Below are 25552 nucleotides of genomic sequence, written 5' to 3'. Positions count from 1 at the left end.
GTAGGAAGATTCTTTACCTAAATGAGTATATTCATTCAAATAAACAAGGTCATACATGTAACAGATTTCACTGGAATGTAAGTGCCACAAAAAAAGGAAGGGTCTTTTCATTTTATTTGCTGCTTTACTTTCAGTCCTAGACCCTGCCTGGCACACATCCAGTCCTCAGCACACATCTATGAAATGAATGAATAAAAGCCTTTTCCTGGTCCCCAAATACATAAAAAGTATGGAAATGTTCGTTGTGTTGCCATTTTCTTTGTAATTCTGAACATTTTCATTATTATAAATGTAGTAAAGATACTTGGGATTCAAAAATAAGTGGGAAAATACAGACAATCTCTTTTACTTTCAACATGCAATGCTGAATTTCATTGCATAAAGACTGACAACCGGGGCATAAGTAACCTGGGAGAAAAAATGGTTTGATGGTAGAAAAGAGTCCATGCAGCTCTCTCTTGATTGATGTGTCTACAGTGGTTACTGTGGGGCTTCCCATTCCCTACTCTCTGATAGCCTGAAGAGGGAAAAGAAAAGGAAAAGGGCATCCAAAAGCTAAAAATACTCAGTCTAAAACTACAAAAAAGAGATAGAAGCTCTGAGTGTCAGTAATTGATCCCTTTGAAGTTTTATGTTAGGGGAAACTCAGGCCCCTAACAGAAGCTCCTGATCTCATTAGGGGAAAAAGTAAATCCTTTCAACATAAGTCTTCTCACAGCTTAATAACAGATTTCAGTTCTCCTTGAGGAAAAAAGCTTCCTTAGATTACACCCCAGAGCCATATTTCTTATAAACTCTGTCATCTGAACTTCTGGACTGAGCAATGCAATAGTCTTGGGAAAAAGGGGAATTTATAGTTGGAAAAAGAAACCCAATCCTTCAATGGTCACTGTCATGCCAGCATTTAAATCAGGGAAGATTTTGCTTTGGCTCTGCTCAGTTAATAAATTATTTCTTTTGGAAATGAGAAATTTTGTAGTGGAATAAGAATAGCATGGTTTAAAATGACAAGTGGAGGTCAGTGTCATCAGGATCAATGTGGATTTAGGTATTCTCTATTGAAAAGATTTCATCCAGAGCTTACGAATTTTGTCTAGAAAGAACCCAGGTCTAGATCCAGCTCTGATGTTAATTGACTGGTTACACTGGGCAGGTTGCTTTCCTTCTAGACAAGTTTCCTCATTTTTGAAATGCCAAGGCGACAAAAAAGGCAAATTCAAATAAATATTTTTAAAGCTCCTTTCCTTTAAAGCTCCTTTGTATACCTTTTTGCAATGTATAAGCTTTTCTTTCCAGCCAGAACAAAACATTTTTTAAAAATGCGTCTATTCAGATGGAAATTTTTCACTTTGGTGGGATTCAAAGGTCTGTTACTGAAAAGTTAGCATGTCTTTTTTTTTTTTCCAGAAGATAATTTCTCAGACCAATAATCCATTCAGTGATAGAACAGCGATGTAAGGAAAGGCTCAGTCCTTCCCTCTCTGGGTTTGCTCTTACCTGACCACTGAAAAATACGTGCAGCCTAAAAGTTGAGGCTTAGTTTTTATTCAGTGGGAATGTTAGGACTGGAGGTCAGAAGACAGTATCTCAGGTGACCCCAAGAAAACTCCTAGGAGACAGGGAAGGAGCCAGGCTATATACAAATTTGCAGCAAGGGTCAGGTAATCTGAATATGAAAAGATTACTGCTAATTAAGAGAAAACTAAATCTCTTACATGAAGAGACTTAATGATCTTCTATATATGGGAAGATGCAAGCCTCTAGGCTTGCTGAAATTTTTCCTTTCATATGCATCTAGCTATCTGGGGCCAATCCTGCTTTCTTTATTGTTTACATACTAATTTCTCATTCACCATAAGAGATGACAGATGTGGTGAATGGCAGCTTCTCATATCCCCCCAGCTCCTTGGCACTTAAGGGGAGGAAGTAGCTGATGGCTTCCAGATAGCTGGCTTTGTTTCACCTGGGCTCAGAAATTTGCATTTGGAATAGACTTGTTTACGGATAGAGTGTAGAGCAGACAATATTTCATTTCCCATACCACACTCAAGTTTTCCTCCCTTTCACAGTCTCCTTTCAAGGTGGGGAGGCTCACTGACATTGACCACATTTGCCCACAGCTCAGGCAGTGGCTCTTTTTGGAATGAGGTTACCATTCCTCCTGCCTCTGCCCTGACAATGACTGGTGTGAAGTCGACTTCTGTCTTAGTCCATGCAGCAATATGGGAACTGCATTTGGGCTCTGGACCCAGATGGACCTCTCATTACCCTTCTATGAAGGACTGCATGTTCCAGTGTACAGAAGGGGAGTCCACATCAATCCCAGGAAAACTCCTGTTTTCCACTTCAGCTTTTTCCAGAGAGCCAAACATTTATGGGCTATCTTGTATTCAGTTCAGTTCATTCGCTCAGTCATGTCCGAGTCTTTGCGACCCCATGAATGGTAGCATGCCAGGCCTCCCTGTCCATCACCATCTCCCGGAGTTCACTCAGACTCACGTCCACCAAGTCAGTGATGCCATCCAGCCATCTCATCCTCTGTCGTCCCCTTCTCCTCCTGCCCCCAATCCCTCCAAGCATCAGAGTCTTTTCCTATGAGTCAACTCTTTGCATAAGGTGGCCAAAGTACTGGAGTTTCAGATTTAGCATCATTCCTTCCAAAGAACACCTAGGGCTGATCTCCTTTAGAATGGACTGGTTGGATCTCCTTGCAGTCCAAGGGACTCTCAAGAGTCTTCTCCAACACCACAGTTCAAAAGCATCATTCTTCGGCACCCAGCTTTCTTCACAGTCCAACTCTCACATCCATACATGACTACTGGAAAAACCATAGCCTTGACTAGACGGACCTTTGTTGGCAAAGTAATGTCTCTGCATTTCAAAATGCTATCTAGGTTGGTCATAACTTTTCTTCCAAGGAGTAGTGTCTTTTAATTTCATGGCTGCAGTCACCATCTACAGTGATTTTGGAGCCCCCAAAAATAAAGTCTGACATTGTTTCCACTGTTGCCCCATCTATTTCCCATGAACGGATGGGACCAGATGCCATGATCTTCGTTTTCTGAATGTTGAGCTTTAAGCCAACTTTTTCACTCTCCTCTTTCACTTTCATCAAGAGGCTTTTGAGTTCCTCTTCACTTTCTGCCATAAGGGTGGTGTCATCTGCATATCTGAGGCTATTGATATTTATCTCGGCAATCTTGATTCCAGCTTGTGCTTCTTCCAGCCCAGCGTTTCTCATGATGTACTCTGCATATAAGTTAAATAAGCAGGGTGACAATATACAGCCTTGACGTACTCCTTTTCCTATTTGGAACCAGTCTTTTGTTCCATGTCAAGAGCTAACTGTTGCTTCCTGACCTGCATACAGATTTCTCAAGAGGCAGGTCAGGTGGTCTGGTATTCCCATTTCTTGAAGAATTTCCCCCAGTTTATTGTGATCCACACAGTCAAAGACTTTGGCATAGTCAATAAAGCAGAAATAGATGTTTTTCTGGAACTCTCTTGCTTTTTCCATGATCCAGCAGATTTTGGCAATTTGATCTCCGGTTCCTCTGCCTTTTCTAAAACCAGCTTGAACACCTGGAAGTGTTCACGGTTCACATATTGCTGAAGCCTGGCTTGGAGAATTTTGAGCATTAGTTTACTAGCGTGTGAGATGAGTGCAATTGTGCAGTAGTTTGAGCATTCTTTAGCATTGCCTTTCTTTGGGATTGGAATGAAAACTGACATTTTCCAGTCCTGTGGCCACTGCTGAGTTGTCCAAATTTGTTGGCATATTGAGTGCAGCACTTTCACAGCATCATCTTTCAAGATTTGAAATAGCTCAACTGGAATTCCATCACCTCCACTAGCTTTGTTCGTAGTGATGCTTTCTAAGGCCCACTTGACTTCACATTCCAGGATGTCTGGCTCTAGGTGAGTGATCACACCATCATGATTATCTTGGTCATGCAGATCTTTTTTGTACAGTTCTTCTGTGTATTCTTGCCACCTCTTCTTAATATCTTCTGCTTCTGTTAGGTCCATATCATTTCTGTCCTTTATTGTGCCCATTTTTGCATGAAATGTTCCCTTGGTATCTCTAATTTTCTCTAAGAGATCTCTAGTCTTTCCCATTCTGTTGTTTTCCTCTATTTCTTTGCATTGATCGCTGAGGAAGGCTTTCTTATCTCTTCTTGCTATTCTTTGGAACTCTGCATTCAGATGCTTATATCTTTCCTTTTCTCCTTTGCTTTTCACTTCTCTTCTCTTCACAGCTATTTGTAAGGCCTCCCCAGACAGCTATTTTGCTTTTTTGCCTTTCTTTTCCATGGGGATGGTCTTGATCTCTGTCTCCTGTACAATGTCACGAACCTCCATCCATAGTTCATCAGGCACTCTGTCTATCAGATCTAGTCCCTTAAATCTATTTCTCATTTCCACTGTATACTCATAAGAGATTTGATTTAGGTCATACATGAATGGTCTAGTGGTTTTCCCTACTTTCTTCAATTTAAGTCTGAATTTGGCAATAAGGAGTTCATGATCTGAGCCACAGTCAGCTCCCAGTCTTGTTTTTGCTGACTGTATAGAGCTTCTCCATCTTTGGCTGCAAAGAATAAAATCAATCTGATTTTTGTGTTGACCATCTGGTGATGTCCATGTGTAGAGTCTTCTCTTGTGTTGTTGGAAGAGGGTGTTTGCTATGACCAGTGTGTTCTCTTGGCAAAACTCTATTAGCCTTTGCCCTGCTTCATTCCATATCGAAGGCCAAATTTGCCTGTTACTCCAGGTGTTTCTTGACTTCCTACTTTTGCATTCTAGTCCCCTCTAATGAAAATGATATCTTTTTTGGGTGTTAGTTGTAAAAGGTCTTGTAGGTCTTCATAGAACTGTTCAACTTCAGCTTCTTCAGCATTACTGGTTGGGGCATAGACTTGGATTACTGAGATATTGAATAGTTTGCCTTGGAAACAAACAGAGATCATTCTGTCATTTTTGAGATTGCATCCAAGTACTGCATTTTGGACTCTTTTTTTGACCATTACCAACCATCATATAGATGGTTTCTGATACCTACTAGTTTTCCTTGATTGTACCCTCCCTCTGTTAGCACCTTGGAGGAGAGAAAAGATGAGCTATAGGCTGACCTGCCAAGCACTGATCATGAGAAAACCCCAAAGCTTCCTCTCATGCACTCTAAACTCAACAGCCTTTAGCCACCTTAAGATTCTTAGCCAAGTAAATTGGGCAACATCCTGGCCAGGAAGCCAGGCTGTAAGACTCCAACTCTTTTTTTTTTTTAATTAATTAATTTATTTATTTATTTTTTTTTTTAACATATTTCCTCTAATTTTATTTTATTTTTAAACTTTACATAATTGTATTAGTTTTGCCAAATATCAAAATGAATCCGCCACGGGTATACATGTGTTCCCCATCCCGAACCCTCCTCCCTCCTCCCTCCCCATACCATCCCTCTGGGCCGTCCCAGTGCACCAGCCCCAAGCATCCAGCATCATGCATCGAATCTGGACTGGCAACTCGTTTCCTACATGATATTTTACATGTTTCATTGCCATTCTCCCAAATCTTCCCACCCTCTCCCTCTCCCACAGAGTCCATAAGACTGTTCTATACATCAGTGTCTCTTTTGCTGTCTCGTACACCGGGTTATTGTTACCATCAAAACCACTATGAGGTACCATTTCACACCAGTCAGAATGGCTGCAATCCAAAAGTCTACAAATAATAAATGCTGGAGAGGGTGTGGAGAAAAGGGAACCCTCTTACACTGTTGGTGGGAATGCAAACTAGTACAGCCACTATGGAGAACAGTGTGGAGATTCCTTAAAAAACTGGAAATAGAACTGCCTTATGATCCAGCAATCCCACTGCTGGGCATACACACTGAGAAAACCAGAAGGGAAAGAGACACATGTACCCCAATGTTCATCGCAGCACTGTTTATAATAGCCAAGACATGGAAGCAACCTAGATGTCCATCAGCAGATGAATGGATAAGAAAGCTGTGGTACATATACACAATGGAGTATTACTCAGCCATTAAAAAGAATACATTTGAATCAGTTCTAATGAGGTGGATGAAACTGGAGCCTATTATACAGAGTGAAGTAAGCCAGAAGGAAAAACATAAATACAGTATACTAATGCATATATATGTAAGACTCCAACTCTTAAGCCCACCACTTCGTATATGTGAGAAGATGGACAGGATGGAATGCTATCAGTTATTTTTCTCCTATTTCATGAATGACTAAGTCTATGTCTGTCGACAGAGCCAGATACACAGAATGAAGTAAGTCAGAAAGAGAAAAACAAATATTGCAAATTAAAATATATATGTGGAATCTATAAAAATGGTACTGATGAACCTATCTGCAGGGGAGAAATAGAGACTGGGGCATAGAGAAGCGACTTCGGACACAGCAGGGGAAGGAGAACACGATTATGGACAAATTGAGAGAGTAGCACTGAAATATACACATTACCAAATGTGAAATAGATAGCTACTGGGAAGTTGCTGTGTAATACCAGGAGCTCAACCTGGAGCTCTGTGACAAGGTGGAGGGGTGGGATGGGATGGGAGGTGGGAGGGACGTTCCCGAGGGAGGGAACATATATACACCCATGCTGACTCATGTTGATGTATGGCAGAAACCAACACAACATTGTATAGAAGTTATCCTCCAATGAAAAATAAATAAATTCAGTTTTAAAAAAAGCATACTGGATCTGAATACAACAATATGAATTCTCTATAATCTGTAGGGCATTTCTCTGAGTTTGTTTTGGGAGGACTAAAAAGAATAAAGGCAATTATTCCCAAGGCTGAAGTTCTACTTGTGGCAAAGAGCAGATTGTTTTAATAATTAAGCTACTTTCATTATTAAAAACAACCTTTCCCTTGAAATCTACAGTTAGAAATAAAAAAGAAAAAAATTTCTTAGCAAACCCTAAATCATGTAAATTATTGGTGAAAATCAAAGTAGTTCTACACCTCCCCTTTTTAATATAAATTTATTTATTTTAATTGGAGGCTAATTACTTTACAATATTGTATTGGTTTTGCCATACATTGACATGAATCTGCCATGGGTGTACATGTGTTCCCCATCCTGAACACCCTTCCCACCTCCCTCCCCATCCCATCCCTCTGGGTCATCCCAGTGCTCGAGCCCCGAGCACCCTGTGTCATACAATGAACCTGGACTGGTGATTCATTTCACATATGATAATATACATGTTTGAATGCCATTCTCTCAAAGCATCCCACCCTCGCCCTCTCCCAGAGTCCAAAAGACTGTTCTATACATCTGTGTCTCTTTTGCTGTCTTGCATACAGGGTTATCATTACCATCTTTCTAAATTCCATAAATATGCATTAGTATACTGTCTTAGTGTTTTTCTTTCTGGCTTACTTCACTCTATATAATAGGCTCCAGTTTCATCCACCTCATTAGAACTGGTTTAAATGTATTCTTTTTAATGGCTGAGTAATACTCCATTGTGTATATGTACCACCGCCTTCTTATCCATTCATCTGTTGATGGACATCTAGGTTGCTTCCCTGTCCTGGCTATTATAAACAGTGCAGCGATGAACATTGGGGTACACGTGTCTCTTTCAATTCTGGTTTCCTTATACCGCCTTAATTAATAGGAAAACAAAAAGCAATTCAGCTGTGGGCTGGATTTTTACTCTAATTCAATTTGAAACAGAAAAATACCTATATGTTGCTGTTAATTCTAAAAGAAATACACATAAATCCAGGTATATGTGCAACACTTGTAGAATAATACTTGCATAGATACATTATGGATAGCTAATCAATATCTTTCTCTTCTCATCATGTCCATGAATTCTTATGTGACAGGATGTGGATTTATTTGCTGGAAGGGTAGATTCTTATGAAAATAAATGTGGTGTATTATCCAGGTGAGTGTCCAAAAGACATGCGAGCTCCTGCATCACCTTGCCCCCAGTGTTGGTTCCATTTATGACTAAGCTCCCCCATGACTAAGGCAGGATGTTATATATTCCAACAGCTGTAATCACTGTGCTATTCTAAACTGTGAATCAAATATTGTCTCCCTGCAACTTGGAACCCATGGTTTCAAATCTGCTCTTTGGATTTGCGAAGATTGGCTTCTACTTCTTCAAATGATGACTCTTCAGTTAGTATTGGGTCAGGAAGATCCCCTGCAGAAGGAAATAGCAACCCACTCCTGTATTCTTGCCTGGAGAATTCTATGGACAGAGGAACCTGGCAGGCTACAGTTCATGGGACTGCAGAGAGTTGAACGTGACTGAGGAAGTAAACAACAACATATTTCTTCTTTGGCAAGACAAACCTTCTCAGATCTTTGAACTGCTTCGTAAAAACTCTTAATTCAAGTAAACTGTCTTGTACGACCATCTTTTAAATGTGTTTTGAAAGTGAAAGTCTTTCAGTCATGTCTGACTCTTTGCAACCCCATGGACTGTAGCCCACCAGTCTCCTCTGTCCATGGAATTCTCCAGGCAAAAATACTGGACTGGGTAGCCTTTCCATTTCCAGGGCATCTTCCCAACCCAGGGATCAAATCTGGATCTCCTCCATTGCAGTCAGACTCTTTATTATCTGAGCCACCAGGGAAGCCCAAGAATACTGGAGTGTACCCTATGCCTTCTCCGGGGGATCTTCCCGACTCAGGAATCGAGCCGGGATCTCCTGCACTGCAGGTGGATTCTTTACTAACTGAGCTATCAGGGAAGCCGAAATGTGTTATTTGCTCAGTGGCCTTTCTCTTCTGGTTTCAGTAATAAATTAGTATTTAAATTCCTGATTCCCACTGCCTGATATTTTAGTTCCTTTAACTGTTTGCTGTCTGTTTCTTCTACTAGGATATAAGTGTCATAAAAGCAAATATTTGTTTTGTCCCTTTCTATACTTACTCTTTAGAATAATGCTATCCCATAGAAGGTGTACAATGAATATTTACTGTATAAAATTGAATAAATAAATGACTGTATCATTTATTTTTAAAAATAAATACATTAATGTAAAAATAAGAAAGCCACAAATCATCCACAATTCTATAACTCAGAAAAAAATGAACATTTAGTGACAAAGTAATGATCCACCTGAGTTGTCAGGGTTACGCAGGAGTGAACCAGGAAGGGGGCAGGAGAGGAGAGATGCATTTCAGAGAAAGCAGAACATGAAAGGGATGTGATGGAGGAAGTGCTAAGACAGACTGTCTGGAGAGGGTAAGGGAAGGGAGATGCCAGATCAAGTGGAGAGGCAGGCAGGGTTTTGAACATGCTGGAAAAGTCAATTGTGTACTCCTTGTGAAAGAGCTTTGTCTTTATCCCTTGAGCACCTACATGCCATTGAAGAGTTCTTTGAAGGGGTGTTTGGGCAAATTTACATAAAAATCATTCTATATCTTAGAGAACTAACTGGAGACCCTGCTACTGTCTATAGATCTTTAAGGACCTACCCCAGGAATGCAGCAGTCCCATCGCACAAGCCTCAGATGTCTTTCATCAAGGCTGGGTGGTTTGAGCTACTTTAAAGCTACTGAAAGATCTCTTATAACTTATCTGTCTGTGTGAGTCCCTCTCCCTGCCTAACAGAGCTGTCCTTCCCCTGTGCTTTGAAGAGCGCTTTCACACTAGGGACTGTGCTGGGTGACTGTGGACCCTCTGTACCCAGCAGCACTGGCATGGCTATTCGTGAGTCATCTCCATGGCCACCAGGTCAGGGGACACCCTCACTTCACCAAGTCTGACTCCATAAGCCAGTTAGACTGTTAATAGTGATGACAACAGTAACTGACACTGTAATAGAAACCTTACAGTTTGATCCTCATAGCCAACTTGCAGCACAGATATCACCATCAACTCTTTTTATAGATGAATCAAACAAGGATCAGAGCACTGAAGTAATGTGTTCAATGTTACAAGTTGAGGACAGAGCAGAAAAGGGATTCATACTGGGTCTTCTGGATCCAAACTGTATGCTTTCTTCATGCACCCTTGTTCTTCTGTGACGGGGTAGAAGGTTCTGGAGAGAAAGAATTCCTATTTACTTCACTGAGAGTTCCTCGACTCACGGCCCCGCTGCGAGGCTCAATTTTCTCATGTGTAAACTTGGGTTAGTAATAGCTAATACTTACTAAGAATTATCTTGCTGGGCTGCTGTGCTAAGTGCCTTCCACATTCTAGTCCTTCCTTCCCATAACCTGACACCAAACACATTATCATTATTTCCATTAGTCAGGTGGAAAACCTGGAGCACAGAGGGGGAAAGTGACACTGTCACCAGAGTCAGTGCTCGTCCGTTCTGTCCCCTTATTTCCTGTTATGCCTGGCTGAGAGAATCAAATACATGTTATTCATTTAAATTTTACTCTTTACTAGAACTTTCTATGTAATATTCTTTTGTGGAAATCCAAGTGTTTCTGCAGTTACAAAATGCCCCAATCTGAAGATTATCCATCAGAAGCTAGTACATTTTGATGATTTCATTTCTTACTCGGGCTTCCCTGTTGGCTCAGCCAGGAAAGAATCTGCCTGCAATGCAGGAAATCTAGGTTCAACCCCTGAGTTGGGAAGGTTCCCCTGGAGAAGGAAATGATGATCTATTCCAGTATTCTTGCCTGGGTAATTCCATGGAGAGAGGACAAAGGAGCTTGGTGGGCTACAGTCCAATGGGTCACAGGAGTCGGATACCACTTAGTGGCTAAACCACCATCACTTTTTACTTAGATGAATATTAAATGACTGTCTTCCAAGAGTGTGACGTGGAGAGTGACACAACACTAGGATTGAGGAAACCTTGGCCCTGTCTCTATTCAGCCACTAAGTCACTGCATAACCTTGAACAGGTCACAACATTTGGGTGTGCTGATTTCCACTGTGTAATAAATTCATGAGTCTATTGATCACCTCTTCATTTTCATTCAGCAGTGGTGAAATAGATGATTTATATTCAGTGATAAAGCTCCAAAATACCATTGAAATGACCTGATCCAATCCATTGTTTTATTGATTCAGGAACTGGGATTGAAGATGGGAAAATGACTTATTCAAAATCATCAAATCAGGGTCAGAATCAAGACAAGAATTTTTGTCTCCTGATTCCTAGCTAAATATTTCCTCCTCTAATGCACACCGGCTTGCTTTCCCTATAAAAATCACAGGTAGTAGCAAAACTCTAGGGTGCTTTCAGAAATTTTTATTAAGGTTTAAAGAGTCATCGTTATCAATATTTACACCACATATTATTCACTAATAAGCATTGCTAAATGAGTCCAGACATTGTGACAACTGATGAAAGAATATCGGTTCGGTACATGTTGCCCAATGCATAATGCTGTATATCCTTCATTACAGTATCATGTAGAATGGTTTCACTGCCCTTAAAATTCTTTGTGTCCCCCCTGTTCACCTCTCCATCCACTGAAACCCCTGGTAACCCCTGATCTTTTTATTATTTCTATAGTTTCACGTTTTCAGAAATCATAAAGTTGAAGTCATATGATATGCAGCCTTTGCAGATTGGCTTTTTTTTCTTTGTAATATGCATTTAAGGCTACTCTATATCTTTTCATAGCTTGGTAGTTTATTTCCTTAAATTTCTGAGTTGCTGCTGCTAAGTCGCTTCAGTCGTGTCCGACTCTGTGGGATCCCACAGACGGCAGCCCATCAGGCTCCACCGTCCCTGGGGTTCTCCAGGCAAGAACACTGGAGTGGGTTGCCATTTCCTTCTCCAATGCATGAAAGTGAAAAGTGAAAGTGCAGTTGCTCTGTCGTGTCCGACTCTTAGCGACCCCGTGGACTGCAGCCTACCAGGCTCCTCCGTCCATGGGATTTTCCAGGTAAGAGTACTGGTACAAATGCAACAGAGTTTGTTTATCCATTAACCTATTGAAGGGCACTTTGTTGCTTCCAGTTTTTAGCAGATACGAATAAAACTACTACAAACACTTGTGTTCAGGTTTTTATGTGGACATATGTTTTCAACTCATTTGAGTAACACCAAGTAGTGTGACTGCTGGGTCATATGGTAAGACTATGTTTAGCTTTCTAAGAAACTGTCGAACTGTCTTCCACATTGGCTGAACCATTTTGAACATTTCCATCAGCAATGATGAGGATTTCTGATGCTCCATATCTTTGCCAGCATTTGGTGGTGTCAGTGTTCTGAGTTTAGCTGTGTCATTGCATTTTTCACTAAGAGAAATTACCTTGTTGATCTATTTGTTCATGGATTTGATAGCAGTCTTAACAGCTGTCTTCAACCCACCATTAGGTCAAAAGCACAGATTTTGTCTATCTTGAGAACTGATACATTTGTACACAGAGATAGGAACAAAAGAGCACTCGGTTCACAGTGGGCATGTAGTAAATGCACAGCTAAAGAATGACTAAATGGATAAGTTTGCTTTATGAATTGTGAAGGAGTTGATTATTATCTTCATAGATACCCACACATGCCATCCTCATTCAGTTCCAAGTTCCATCAATTCTTTCATGTCAGTCTCTCCCTATACATTTCTCTCTTTTCACTGTTATAACTAATCCCTGTTCTATATTTTTGACTTGCTGTTTGAGTTGGGGCAGGAGTGGTTATTACATTATTTTTATCCAACATAAATGCACCTCCAGAACTTTGAAACTGACTTAGTTCTATAGTGCTGTATTTTTTAAACTAGGGTTTTTGTGTTTTCTCTGTGTTCTTTGTTGATAGCAGTATATAGCCTGTTTTTCCCTTATTCCTGCTGATGTTCCATTTTTGAGGGAAAAATCAAATCTACAACATGAAAAACATATGGCCCTCAAAAGCTCACAACTCCCACAAATTCATGAGATGAGAGCTCTCTGTTCTTGACCCATCAGGGATAGTATATATTTCCGCCATCAGCTTCCTGGATAAGACTAAGGAAGCAGATATTTGGTCACTGGAGCTGTGGACAGTCACATCAAGAAGCCATCATTGTTATTTCTGGAAAACTTCTACAACTGAGTCCACATTGCAGCCAGGTTTCTTGAGACAAGAGAGATCAAACGTACAGAACAAAACTAAAAGAAGAAAAAGTTAAGAGTTGAAGAAACAGAACCAGTTGAAGAAACAACCATTTGTTCATCTATCTACTTTGTGCAAGCTTTGCCTCATCTACTGTGGTTTCTGTGGGATCCAGTCAATCACCTTGACATTCCTGAGCAGGCCACCTGGTAGGTGAATGAGCAATGAAACAGGATTTCTGCTCTAGCCTCAACCTGTTGTGTGACATTGGACAGATCATGATAATAAAATCTCTATTATCAGAAATATTGACTTCAGGGATATGGATGAATTATTCTATATTATTTCCTCATTAGTTAGTCAGTTAGTTCAGTTGCTCAGTCATGTCCAACTCTTTGCGACCCCATGAATCGCAGCACACCAGGCCTCCCTGTCCATCACCAACTCCCAGAGTTCACTCAGACTCACGTCCATTGAGTCAGTGATGCCATCCAGCCATCTCATCCTCTGTCGTCCCCTTCTCCTCTTGCCCCCAATCCCTCCCAGCATCAGAGTCTTTTCCAATGAGTCAACTCTTTACATGAGGTGCCCAAAGTACTGGAGTTTCAGCTTTACCATCATTCCTTCCAAAGAAATCCCAGGGCTGATCTTCAGAATGGACTGGTTGGATCTCCTTGCAGTCCAAGGGACTCTCAAGAGTCTTCTCCAACACCACAGTTCATAAGCATCAATTCTTCAGCGCTCAGCCTTCTTCACAGTCCAACTCTCACATCCATACATGACCACAGGAAAAACCATAGCCTTGACTAGATGGACCTTTGTTGGCAAAGTAATGTCTCTGCTTTTGAATATGCTATCTAGGTTGGTCATAACTTTCCTTCCAAGGAGTAAGCGTCTTTCAACTTCACAGCTGTAGTCACCATCTGCAGTGATTTTGGAGCCCCCCAAAATAAAGTCTGACACTGTTTCCACTGTTTCCCATCTATTTGCTGATTTACCTCTGGGAATTTAATGGCAAGAATGAATCCAGTGCAATTTTGCTTGAGTCTCCTGACCACAAGCTGTGGGAATCGATGCAGAGGTGGGAGTCCCCTTCTTTCATCATGTATCTGAGAAGACTAAGACCCAATGAAGGAGAAAAATTGTCAAGGGCTTGCAGTGAATGTGTGGTATAATCAGGACCAGAATCCACAACTGGTGGTTGTAAGTTGATGCCCATCCTTGTACGTTTCTCTCAAACAGTCTCTTGTTCCTTTCTGGTATGCTATTCAGCATGCAACCATTGCTCTATTCTTTTTAATTGACAGGACTCACCAATGGTTCCTGAGGCATGGTCATCACTTGCACTGCTAATTCCGAGTGTTTAGAGTAGCCAGAATCCTAACTCTGCTTTAGGATGGGGGCATGAGTTTTCAAGAATACATTCTTCACAAGATACTAAGTCTACCAGTTTTTCTGTACGTCTTGGGTAAGACTTTCTAAAATTGTCTACAACTATCCAAAACTAGCCTGTTAATTTAAAATCCATAATATTTAAAGAAAAAAAATTTGGGGGGATCTTTTATAAAAATGGAGTTAGCTCAGTTGATGAATTTGTTGTTGTTGTTAGAGATTTAATTTACTTGAGGGATCTGACACATCCCAAGCAGATTCAGACAATTTTTTAGCATATTAATCTAAATAACTGAGCTTCAAAATCAGGCTTATTCTCCGGATGAAAGCACTTGCTTACACAGTTAGCCTTCTTGAAATTCCTTGGAGTACTTGAAAGCAATAAAACTTTATTAAAAGTGTTTTCCATGTTGCTTTCACTAATTCAAAAATGTTCTGTCTTCAATGAGTCCAAATTCCTGAAGCTCCCTTATGCTTATACACATTCTAAATGTATTCATATGGAATCTTAGACTTGGAAAGGACTTAGCAAGTCTTACTAAGTTTCTCCTGTGGTCCGAAAGAACAGAGAAGCTAGTTCAAGGCCTCACAGTTTGTTTCTTGGTAGAATCACTGATATTTGTCATGGATTTGATGTTCATATAATCACTTGTAGAAAGGTCCATTTTAAAGAGCTCATGAGATGAAATCATCTCCACTTGTTCCAAAGAGCTTCTGAAGCCAAAGAGCTACATGAAGATCAAGAAAACTAAAAACATGCATAGTGTCTGAAACCTACTCTAAGTATCACCTTTGTGATGACTATAGAACTCTGGTCAATCAGCTGGTCGGGTTAACATTACTCTAAAACAAAAAACAAAAAACTCCCTCCTTTCCTCATTCCCTAAACCCTCTTAAATGAAAGGAACCTTTGTCCAAGTATACACTTGCCTCTCTCTGATAAGTTCCTCTTCATCCTGCCAGGCTTATCTCAAAGGCAGTCTCTTCTGAGCGGCATCCTCTATGGATCCTCCTCGCCCCAGGCTGTTATAATTCTCTTCTCTCTGCTGCCCCTGAACTTTATATGTATCTCTGTCACAGCACATTGCACATTTTATTTTGCATTTATTTTATATTTTTAACTGTCTCCCTGCAAACTGTGAGATTCTATAGAGCAGGAGCCAAGCCTTATTTATCTTTAATTCCCCATGCCTAGCACAGAGAGAGCAACATGATAATATGTCCTCCACAAATATAGTTTGCATTTCTTTCAGCATCCCTTCATCTCTGAAACATGAAACATGTCCAGTACTGTTACAAGGTCTCTCTGACTAGTTCCTTTGGTGTCTTTGAAACTGTGAAGGTGAGAGAGGGAACAGAATTATCTCAAATCCTTTCCAAAGATCTCTTCTTTTAAAATGAAGAGAAGGGATGCACAGCCTCTTAGAGGTTGCTTTCTAGCCAAAAGGGAACTAACTTGTATCCGAAGTATGTGGATAGGAAAAAAGTAAAGACAGTTTTTAACAACTGAGAATTTGGAGTTTCTATTAAGTTTTTGTTATATTCCTACCTCCTGTCCCGACTCTGTTCTCATCATTCAATAAATATTTTGTTGTTGAGTCGCTCAGTTGTGTCTGACTCTGTTCCATGTCCAGTTCTGTTTCTTCTTGACCTTCATACAGGTTTCTCAGGAGGCAGGTCAGGTGGTCTGGTATTCCCATCTCTTTAAGAATTTTCCACAGTTTGTTGTGATCCACACTGTCAAAGGCTTTAGCATAGTCAATGAAGCAGAAGTAGTTGTTTTTCTGAAATTCTCTTATTCTATGATCCAACGGATGTTGGCAATATGATCTCTGGTTCCTCTGACTTTTATAAATCCAGCTGTACACATCTGTAAGTTCTCGGCTCACATACTGTTGAAGCCTAGCTTGGAGAATTTTGGCATTACTTTGCTAGCATGTGAAATGAGAGCAACTATGCAGTAGTTTGAACATTCTTTGGTATTGCTTGCCTTTCTTGAGGACTGGAATGAAAACTGACCTTTTCCAGTCCTGTGGCCACTGCTGAATTTTCCAAATTTGCTGGCATATTGAGTAGAGTACTTCAACAGCATCACCTTTTAGGATGTGAAACAGCTCAGCTGGAATTTCATCACCTCTACCAGCTTTGTTCACAGTGATGGTTCCTACTATATAAATATAGTAACAAATATTTGCTATATACCTTTTTTCTTCCCAGGAAAGAAATCACCTGCCAATGCAGGAAACTCAAACAATTTGGGTTCAATCCCTGGATGGTGAAGATCTCCTGGAGTAGGAAATGACAACCCACTCTGTGTTCTTGTCTAGAAAATTTCACGAGCAGAGTAGCCTAGCAGGCTACAGTCCATGGGGTCGCAGAGTTGGACACAACTGAGCATGCACAAGATAGCATGAGAATGATGAAAAGAAAGGGATTAAGAAGCTTCCAACCATTTTTTCCATGCTGTGGTTTTCCTGCTATGTACCAAGCGCTTAAAATAAATCATTTCATTTGTTAGATATAATTTTCCTACTTTACAGAATGTAGTACTGGGATGTAGAGAAATAAATCAAATTGACTAGTATTGCCCAGCTTTTGATTGCTGGACTTGGGGGTTTAAACTGTTTGAGATCAAAGTCTGGGCTTGTTTCACTGTAACTTGATATTAAAGAGAAAGACATGGCCCTTTCAGTGAAGGAGTTAGTAATCCAAGAGTGGGCATCCTGCAAATAGCCATCAGGTACAAACCTGCTTTGCATGGTTTGCCCTCAGTTACAGGACCATGTGGACCTCAGTTTGGTGATGCTAGAAGAGTCTTGGAAGATGGCCAGGTAATTTTCCTGAGCGGGAGGCCAGCCAAGCCTTCATTCTGTAATTAGCACACAGGACATTAATTATCACAGCTCGAGGGAAGAACAAGCTCTTTTTCTGCATCTGAGACTGTGTCCTAAGCAGCATGAGGGAAGTGAAAAGACAACTTTACAGGCTCAAACTGGTCTCTGTTTGCAAGTGCCTCTGCAAAGCCCTTACTTGATGGCTTCTGCACGTTCACTGTCTTTCCAATCTTAACTATTTCATGGACTTGTCATTACTATGCAGAGTGAATTGTTGTGCTCTCAGGGTGATGGACTGGTTTGGGAAAGTCATGAACATAAAAAAAAAAAAAAATTTCAGAGGATGGTGGAGAGAGGTTGTTGCTAGCCTGTATGCCTGGTGTTTCGAACAGAATGTTTCTGTCCCCCAAAGGGGGACCTTCTCCAAAGCCTTCTCTTCCAATGTGAGGGTGTTTGGAGATGGGACCTTTGCAAGGTAAATAAGGTTAAAGGAGGTCATGAGGGTGGGACCTTCAAGAGTCACTGGTGCCACTCAGCTATGAGCATGCTGAGAGGACTGGGCAGTGCCCAGTCCTTGGCATTGTTCATGAGAGAAGTTGCTGCATGTTAGCGGCAAACCACTTACAAATAATAAAAAGTAAAACCTGAACTTGGTGGTTAGAATTCTGATTGTTGTTGTTCAGTTGCTCAGTCCTATGTGAGTTTTTGTGACCCCATGGACTGCAGCACACCAGGCTTCCCTGTCCTTCACTATTTCCTGGAATTTGCTCAAACTCATGTCCATTGAGCCAGTGATGCCATCCAACCATCTCATTCTCTGTTTCTCCCTTCTCCTCCTTCGGTCAATCTTTCCCAGCATCAGAGTCTTTTTCAATGAGTTGGTTCTTCGCATCAGCGGCCAAAGCATTGATTCTTCACCTCCACCATCAGTCCTTCTAATGAATATTCAGGGTTGATTTCCTTCAAGATTGGCTGGTTTGATCTCCTTGCTGTCCAAGAGACTCTCTAGAGTCTTCTCCAGCACCACAATTCGAAAGCATCAATTCTTCAGCACTCAGTCTTCTTGTGGTCAAACTCTCATATCCATACATGACTAGTGGAAAAACCATTGCTTTGACAGACCTTAAAATCCTGATACTAAGGTGCAAAGATTCAGTTCAAAGCTGTAGTAAGCTCTCTGGGTTCTCTCCTTAGCCTTGCTATTTATGTGACAGGCATTATTTGGGGCTTTTGCCCAGAAGCTGATTTTTCTTTAGGAAATTAACTCCTTGTCAATAAAGTTAGAACTTAAATTAAAATTAAATATGAACTTAAATAATGCTAGAACTTAAATGGGAAGGAATAATGGAAAAGAGATTCCATTTTCAATAAAAAATAACAAAGAAATAAAATCTAAAATACTTAGGAATAAACTCAAAAAAAGAGACCTGTAAACTTTAGAAGGAAAACTATAGTCTTGAGTTATACTATTTATAAGACCATCTGAACAAAAGGAAAGAGAACCCTGTTGCTGAATAAGGAAAATGATTATTATATATTTATTTTACTGCATATTTTTTAGTAGTACACCAGTTTTATATTAGTATCAGAGTAGGAATTTTTATACTTAACAAATAATTATAAAAGTACATTTAGAAAAAGAAATGTCAAAGAGCTAAAAGGTATGATAAAGACCACAAATCAAGATGTGGTAAGGGCATAAAAATAGAAATATAGACAGGTGCAACAGAAGAGAAAATCCATAAATAGAATCTATCCAATAGAATAACTTTCTAAAAGCTAAATATCTTACTGAAACAAGATAGGAAAGGCGATCTACTAAGTGATATTTAAATAAAAAATTGAGAAAAAGTTCTAATTCCCAGCTTGGCACAACCAAATAAATTTTAGCTAAAGTCTTAAATATACATGTATATTTGTGTACATAAAATCACATTATAGAAATGGTAGTAATAAAATAGAATATGCATTAAATTGGAGAGTAGATCACAACTTCGTATCTCTGAAGCAACAGATAAAATCTTAAGAATAAATCTTTTAAAATATCATATTATTTCATCTCAAACCAACATTTAGAGGAGCTGGTCCCTTTCTTGGGTCTCTGGTGTCATAGACTTTGGGGTGATAAAAGTTCTTTTAGGCTGAGCAAGAAGCAATGCTTTGTCCCAGCAGAGGCCAGGACTTGTCCAGCAGACAATCAAGTAGAAGAAATTTAGGGCCTCAAGGGAAAATGACCAGGCAAGACAGTGGGGAGATGGGGCTTGGACCAAGTATGGAGGCAACCATTGAGGCAGAAACCCAGTGGACTCAGAAGACTGATTACATTTAGAGAGAAAAAGCAAGTAAGTGAATAGGTTGAGAATAATGACAGATGGAGCTTCCCTGATAGCTCAGTTGGTAAAAAAAATCCGCCTGCAAAGTAGGAGACCCTGATTTGATCCCTGGGTCAGGAAGATTCCCTGGAGCGAGGAAAGGCTACCCACTTCAGTATTCTAGCCTGGGGAATTCCATGGACTGAATAGTCCATGGGTTCACAAAGAATTGGACATGACTGAACGACTTTCACTTTTAGTGACAAACGGATGGAAAGGGTGAAAGTTAGAAGTAAGCTCATAGTGTTGGGTTTGTATTCAAAGCACTAGTGTGAAATCACAGTTCGCATGGGCTTAGACTTTCTTGTTCTTTGGTGAATTTCTTCACTCCTTTCTCTGTGAGGTCTGTTTTCTTAAGAGATCTCTGTTGTTTCATTTGACAGACATGGACCTGGTTTGCAGGAGGAAGCTGAGGCGTGGAAACGTAAAGCACTTTAGGATAAGAAGAGGAAAGAGGATTCGCAGTCACTTGCCAAGAGGACACCATATGTCCTGAGAGGTAAATGTACTTCAGACGTGTTTGGATGCTTAAAGATGGGTCCCTCACTGCTGAGCATGAAAACATTCCTGAGGAATAAGCCAATACCATCCTCTGCTGACCTCCCCAGGCCATTACTCTTCCTTCCTCCTTTTCTCAGGAAGTTGAGTGTGAGGAAAGTTAAGCAGTGCTCCTGCCGTTTTCCCTCCGAGGTATGTGAACATGGTAACCCCAGTTTGGGGTTGCTGGAAATAGGAAACTGATCCTGAGAGTAGGGTGGGGCAGTCTCCGAATATCCTCACACCCTACATGTTGCAATTCCCCCAAATAGTGACGGCTCCAAAGATTTCTTTTCTGAGTAGAAGGAGCTCTGATGATAGTCACCTTAGACTTACTTATTTCTTATGAGTGCATGCGTGCTAAGTCGTTTCAGTCATGTCCAACATTTTGTGACCTTATGGACAGTAGACCACCAAGCTCCTCTGTCTGTGGGATTCTCCAGGCAAGCAAACTGGAGTGGGTTGCCATGTCCTTCTCCAGGGGATTTTCCCAACCCAGTGATCGAACTCAAGTCTCCTGCAACTCCTGCACTGCGGGTGGATTCTTCACTGCTGAGCCACCAGGTAAGCCCATTTATTTCTTGCCACTGTTGAATTTATAATCTCCAGATATCAGCACAATTTAAGGAGGATGGCAAATACAAAAGGAACTCTATTTTATGGCATGATGATATGGGCAGGATCTCCACACTCTGGATAGCTGGCAAAAGACAGCAAATTATGATGGTAGGAAAGAAAATGGATTCCAGAACAGTGTCCCCAGCTTCTCCTTTCATGAAGATAGAAGATTTAGCCTGGATTGGAAAAATCCATCATGCATCTCAGAATCCACCGAGTCTCTGGAGATGGAATATTCTGCCTTCATTCACTCCTCACTCATGGAAACCTTGATTTCTTTTTCAGACAATATGACAGCTCATTTTTATTTGGTGAGAACCTGAATCTATGAAAGACCAAAAAGAAGGATATGCTGGCTATCATCATGGGTGAAAAGGAGAAGTATAAATGGGTTCCATTTATTTGATTTTGGATGATAACACCCAAATAAAGTCTTCTTGACTAAAGCCGGAAATCCTCTTATTAAGGGATAAAGTCTTCATGAGAATCTAAGCTTGAAGGCAAATTCCAAGGAAGAGACTATTATGCAAATATCATAGAGAAATAAAAATGACTGATCAGAGATTAGTTTCTGAGTGCAGGTTCAGTTCAGTTCAGTGGCTCAGTCGTGTCCAACTCTTTGTGAGCCCATGAATTGCAACATGCCAGGCCTCCCTGTCCATCACCAACTCCTGGAGGTCACTCAAACTCATGTGCATCGAGTCGGTGATGCCATCCAGCCATTTCATCCTCTGTCATCCCCTTCTCCCCCTGCCCCCAATCCCTCCCAGCATCAGAGTCTTTTCCAATGAGTCAACTCTTTACATGAGGTGACCAAAGTATTGGAGTTTCAGCCTCAGCATCAGTCCTTCCAATGAACACCCAGGACTGGTCTCCTTTAGGATGGACTGTTTGGATCTCCTTGCAGTCCAAGGGACTCGCAAGAGTCTTCTTCAGCACAACAGTTCAAAAGCATTAATTCTTCGGTGCTCAGCTTTCTTCATAGTCCAACTCTCACATCCATGACTACTGGAAAAATCATAGCCTTGACTAGACAGATCTTTTTTGGCAAAGTAATGTTTCTGCTTTTTAGTATGATATCTAGGTTGGTCATAACTTTCCTTCCAAGGAGTAAGCATCTTTTAATTTTGGTGTAATAGGAAATATTAATGGTGATGAAGTTTGTAGTTTAGAAGAAGCAAGCATAGTATGCCCTTTTACTATGCATTCTATTATATGCACGTGTGTGTGGGTGTGCTCAGTTGTGTCTGATTCTTTGCACCCTCATGGACTGTGACCCACTAGGCTCCTCTGTCCATGGGATTTCCCAGGCAAGAATACTGGAGTTGGTTGTCGTTTCCTACTTCAGGGGATCTTCCTGACCCAGGGATCAAACCCTCATCTCTTGGGTCTCCTACATTGTCAGGCAGTTTATTTACTAATGAGCCACCTGGAAAGCCCCAAATATTACACAGAACAAGCAAATTAAAAATGGAAAAATATACATAGAAATGAAATGAGAAAGGATATAAGAAACTCTTCTAATAAGTCAACACAGAGATTAATGATACAAGACAAAAAATAAAGATTCAGAACAGTCAGCTCTGAATGTGAAGGGTGATTAGGATACATTCTAGCAAATTATTTATATTCAATTTCTTTTCACTTATGCATATAATGCATATATGATAAAATTTTTTCCTGTATCGCTAAAAAATTTCAATAATTGTAAACTGAAAACCATATATGATAATAAAGCTTAACATAATGGGATTTTTTTTTCTTTTCTTAGTAGTATATGAAGTAATGGGGCTTCTTACAATCAATAACACCTTTATAAAAACTCCATGGTATATCTTTGGACAGTAAACACAGAGATTACATAAAACTGTACATTGACCTCTTTTTAAATCATAAAGAATAAATAACTTCAGTATTATTCTATTCCAGACCACAGAAAAACTGATGAACTCCCAAATTCATTTTGTGATGATAGTGTAACTTTATAATGAAAACATAATAGAGATAGTGCAAAGAAGAAAAACTACAATTCAGTTTAACTTACTAGTATAGGGGCAACAATTCTAAACAAAATATTTTCAAATGAAATCCAACAGCATATTAAAGCATAGCATATCAAACTAAGAGGGTTTATTCCAAGAACGCAATCATGGTTTACCATCAGAAAAAGCTATAATGCCTTACATAAAATTGAACAACCATAAAATTATATTAATAGATACTGAAAAGTGACTTGAAATAATCCAGCAACCTTTTCTAATAAAAATGTTAAGTAAGTTAGCTCACAGGCTGACAATTTGCAAGCATTAGCAATGAATATTTGCATAAATAGTGCAATAAGCTACATTCATTAAAAGCAGAAATAAGATAGGGATCTCCTACATTACCACTTACAGTCCACAGCTTTGATATTTCTAGCTAATAGAGCCTGCGAGGAAAATTAAGCTAAATAATCAGTATAAAATAAAATGAAAACAGTAAGTGATTAAAGACTTGATTTGTACTTTTATTTTTGGCTTGCTGCTTTAATGAACTATTTGGACACCCAATAGCTCTCAGCTCTCTTTCCAGCTCAGCTGACCCTTATAGACAGAAACCAAATCTAAAACTTGCTTAGTAAAGTATGCTCAATTCAGAGATGGAAAGTTCTCAGGACTTGACATGTAGAAGGGCATGGAGAACAGGTTCACTCTTGATTTGGAAGCCACTGCAGACTTCTCACTTTTGGAAGATGAATGGGTGACATAATCAAAGCTAGATGAGTTGTGCGAAGCTTCCCCAGTTACTCTCACTTAGCAAGAGAAAAACTGGTACCCAGAGTGGTGAGGACTGGCTTTCGGCAATTGCAGGCATGCCTCATATTATTGTGCTTTGCTTTATTGTGCTTCAGAGATATTTCATGTTTTACAAATTAAAGATCTGTGGCAACCCAGCATTATCAGTGCTATGTTTCTAGCAGCGTTTGTTTACTTTGTGTCTCTGTCTCACATTTTGGTAATACGATATTTCAAATTGTTTCATGATCCTTAAAAGTGAAAGTAAAGTCACTCAGTCATGTCCAACTGACTTTGTGATCTTGTGGACTGTAGCCTACCACGCTCCTCTGTCCATGGGATTTTCCAGGCAAGAGTACTGGAGTGGGTGCCGTTTCCTCTTCCAGAGGATCTTCCCAACCCAGGGATCGAACCTGGGTCTCCCAAATTGTGGGTAGATGCTTTACCATCTGAGCCACCAGGGAAGTCTCATGATCCTTCTCTTATGGTAATCTATAGTCACTGATCTTTGATGTTACTTATTGCAAAAAGATTTTGATTTGCTTAAGATTCAGATGATGGTTAGTATTTATTAGTAATACAGTTTTAAAAATTAAGGCCTGTGTATATTCTTTTTTAGACAGTATGCTGTTTCATACTTAATATACTACAGTATAATGTAAGAATAGCTTTTATATGCACTAAGAAATAAAAAAATCTGTTTACCTCACTTTATTGTGATATTCATTTTATTGAGATAGTCTGGAACCTGAACCCATAATATTTCTGAGGCCAGCCTGTCCATAAGTTACTGGCAGAGACAGGACAGATTCTACATAGGGCATCACACTCATGCTTTGTCTTGGGGGAAGAGCCTGGCCCTTAGAGAGAAGTGAAATGAACAATTGTGACTTGACAGACATTCTCAACCACCATCATAATCTGTCTTTGGGGTCCTCCTACTTGAAAGACTCTTTGAGAAGTTTAGACACATCCTAACCAGTACCAAGTACAGAAGCCCTGCATCAACTCTTTACTCAAGCATAGGTTCAGCATCAGCCTATTATAGACCAGTGGTTCTCAACTGGGGGTGATTATTCTCCTCCAAAACCTTTTGCAATACCCAGAGACATTTGGGGGGCTTCCCTGGTGACTTAGCTGGTTAAGAATCCACTTGCAATGCAGGAGACCCAGGAGACACAGGTTCAATCTATAGGTCTGGAAGTTCTGCTGGAATAGGACATGGCAATCCACTCCTGTATTCTTGCCTGGAGAATCCCATGAAAAGAGGAGCCTGGCAGGCTACAGTCTTTAATGTCGCAGAGTCAAACTCAACTGAGTGACTAAGCACACAGTAGCACAGAGACATTTTTGGTTAACATGATTTTGGAGAGCATTACTCTGAAGACATGAATGCTGCTGGATATCCTACTGTACACAGGACAGCCTTCCAAGACAAAGAATTATCAAGTGCTGAGGCTGAAAACCTCTGTATTATACCATTTCAGGTTAAGGATCTCAGCCACAAAATGCATAGTGTTGGGAAAGCCCCTTCTTTTTCTTCTTCAGTATTTGTGCATTTTAAATCGTTTCAGTCATGTCTGACTCTTTGTGACTCTATGGACCATACTCGTACACCAGGTTCCTCTGTCCTGGGGCTTCTCCATGCAAGAATACTGGAGTGGGTTGCCATGCCCTCCTCCAGCGTTCCTCAGTATATCCATCTGTAAAATAGCTGGAAAAGCTAATTTCTGAAATTGTTTCCCGTTCTATTGCACCATAATTATAGCTGTATTTTCTGAAATTGAGAATAGTTTAGTTTTCCAAAAATATCTTTAAACCATATTTCTTACTTTTTTCCCCCACAGTCTTGGTTTTTTGCCAATTAAACAACCAGTCCAAAGGAGTTAATCAGTACTTCATCCACCACTGTTCACAGGCTCCACTCTGATATAGAGCCATCCAAATTGTAGAGGCCCATCTTATTAACCAAGAATCCTGCAAGGGATCCTGCCCCACTGTCCAGCT

The 25552-nt window shown here is 40.2% G+C and overlaps 1 long non-coding RNA gene across 2 annotated transcripts in view; it reads left to right on the top strand.

The window, feature by feature from the left end:
* Positions 1-25552, top strand: part of LOC132346616 (uncharacterized) — a 63261-nt gene that overhangs the window by 23852 nt on the left and 13857 nt on the right. The window contains exons 2-3 of one of the 2 annotated variants that reach the window (XR_009496521.1): positions 20000-20115; positions 20635-20717. This is a non-coding gene — a long non-coding RNA (uncharacterized lncRNA). Of the gene's footprint in view, positions 1-19999; positions 20718-25552 lie in introns of both variants that reach the window. The other variant, XR_009496520.1, reaches the window with a different exon arrangement.

The sequence above is a fragment of the Bos taurus genome, chromosome 11 (genome assembly GCF_002263795.3).
Source record: "Bos taurus isolate L1 Dominette 01449 registration number 42190680 breed Hereford chromosome 11, ARS-UCD2.0, whole genome shotgun sequence".
Taxonomy (NCBI): Eukaryota; Metazoa; Chordata; class Mammalia; order Artiodactyla; family Bovidae; genus Bos; species Bos taurus.
The sequence above is the reverse complement of the archived record's forward strand: the minus strand, read 5'-3'. Positions and strand labels throughout refer to the sequence as shown.